Below are 2,388 nucleotides of genomic sequence, written 5' to 3'. Positions count from 1 at the left end.
GGGCTAGATGACCTGGAAGCACTGATGGAATAAGGCCTCGTAAACACTGGGAGTGATTGTGTGTGCTTGCCTCTGTAATCGCCCAGAGGTTCACCGCTGCACAAGGCTTTTATCCCCAACTATTTCTATAAACAGAGTTGATAGTTTGCTGACTGACATTAAAGTAGAATGAACTTTTTTTGTATCAGTACGAGGTGAGTTATTGAATTACAGAGTTTACACACTTGAGGAAAATGAGTTTGAGCGCCTGATGTTTCTTATTAAGAAGCTGAGYACCGTTGCAGAGTTGCACCGAACAGCTCAGGGGATTTAACTTCGCCCAAACGCCAAGCTGTAGCGCAATACACACATTCAACACCCCCCCCCCCACTACACACTCATAAATCATAAAAAACCTCACAGACAAAAGGTGAACCTTTTTTTTTGCTCTGCGTTTCCAGCTGCTTTTCAGGCCTGGATAGACTGGTCAGTGTAGGAGGAGGAGGAGGACAATGGGAAGTGGGAGGGCGAGGGGCAGCGTTGGAGCCGGCAGGCCTCGGCCCTCTGGAGACCTAACATTAAAAGCGCCGCTCCTGGAAAACACCAGATACAGTCGGCAGAGCCTTGGCACATCAAGAGAGGGTGCTGCGCAGGAGCCTCTGTGCTTCCAGTATCCTAATGAAACATATTAATGCATATATTCCTCACGCTCCTACTCCACCTCCTTCTTTTCTCTCTCTTTTTCTCTCTCCTTCCTGCATGGACACACGAGGGGAGGAAGCGCAGAGAAGCGCATTTGAAAGAAAAACAGGAGGTCCCCATGGGGATCCCCGGATAAAGAAAAGAATGGAAAGAGGAGAGCGGATGGGAGTGGGTGTATGGGGGTATTCAGAATAAAGGTAGACAGCGAGCAAAACACGAGGACTGCTGGAATGAATATTAATAGTTTCCTCTGCTGGAAAAATAGTCACATTGGACATTATAGAGAAAGATGTAGGCAGGAGGAATGAGAAGCAGGTTGCATTCTTGGCCTCGCACGCTGACTTTGTGTGCATTAGGAGGTACACACAAGTCACTTTCCTGCAAGTCGGTGTGCGCAAACAGTAAGACAGGGAATATATCTGGGTCCGGCTCGCTCTCTCCCTTGTGTGGTCGTTTCCCACCGTAATTATCCCGGTGACTGTGGGTGTCTGTCTATGATCTGTGTGGTACCTGTCAGAGGGAGCCCGGCGCAGCCTGTGCTTTATATTCCCGGTAATTGCCGCTGCTAATTTACTGTGCGTTGGCCTAATGAGTAAGGGAGGTGAGGGGCTGGGGTTTGTAATGGATGTTAGAGAGATAGAGATAGGGAGATGCATTTCAACACTGCCTGCAGAGAGAAGGAAGAGGGGAGGAGGCCGGCGAACTGTGTGTGTTAGGCAAGCATGTAGAACACTTATCTTTATTGTTCTACTAAAATGAAAAAAAAAAGATAAGCTGTTTCCTCCACCGCCTCCTCCCTTCCTTTTACATTCCCTTTTCCACTTGCCTACCATCCTACCATCAGCTGACGGCAACTGCAGTGAGCACATTAGCTTTTTGTTATGTTGATTAATGATAAAATCAAATCYATAAATAATATAGATTATTTATTCCATTTATTCTCATGCTAATTAGAGAAACCACAGAGAGATGGCCTTTTTTTTTCATCTGCCGCCAACTGACATTCACACACAGTCACATATTAATGTCATTCACACTTTGAAGAGCCGGTGCTGTCTTGTGATGGGGACACGTCCACCCTTCATTTCTCCCTAATGAGGTCACGATAGAGGCCAGTGGTTTCAGCAGGCGCACACGCCCCTGTTGTCATCCACACACACACACTCGCACACACACACACTCGGCCCACTCTTGACGAGCGCTGGATTGACGGGGTCGTCTTTGATTGATGCGCCGCGGGTTCTTCCACATGTTCTACAGCTCAGTCGTTTAATTATGTTTCCCAAGCATCATTAAGTACCATTATATTCTATCATATTCTAATGAGAGAGGTGGCCAGTCACAGGACAAGCTAATTGGTGATTAATGTTGTGTATCAGTGAGAGACATTGCAAGATTGGCCGTTTAATGACACAATGCTGTATTTAAGTGCTGAATATGTACAAAAAATAAAAGAAAAACACACAAACAAGAGGAAGGAAATTAGAGAGGTTGGTKAGAATCAAAACAAATATTGCATATTACAGTATAACAGTAGTTCAGATCTTTTTGAAGTGTGGTTCTGTGAGAAGTTCATGAACAGTCACTATCTTGCCTGCCATAGATAGCTCTTTGAATGTGCTCAGTTTGGACAAATATGCTGAGTTCTATTTGCATTGGACCTCCGATTTGAGACGCAACRCGTTAGTGTTGCAACACAGAAATGCA

The sequence above is a fragment of the Austrofundulus limnaeus genome, unplaced genomic scaffold (assembly GCF_001266775.1).
Source record: "Austrofundulus limnaeus strain Quisiro unplaced genomic scaffold, Austrofundulus_limnaeus-1.0 Scaffold118, whole genome shotgun sequence".
NCBI classification, from domain to species: Eukaryota; Metazoa; Chordata; class Actinopteri; order Cyprinodontiformes; family Rivulidae; genus Austrofundulus; species Austrofundulus limnaeus.
Note: the sequence above shows the minus strand (reverse complement) of the source record.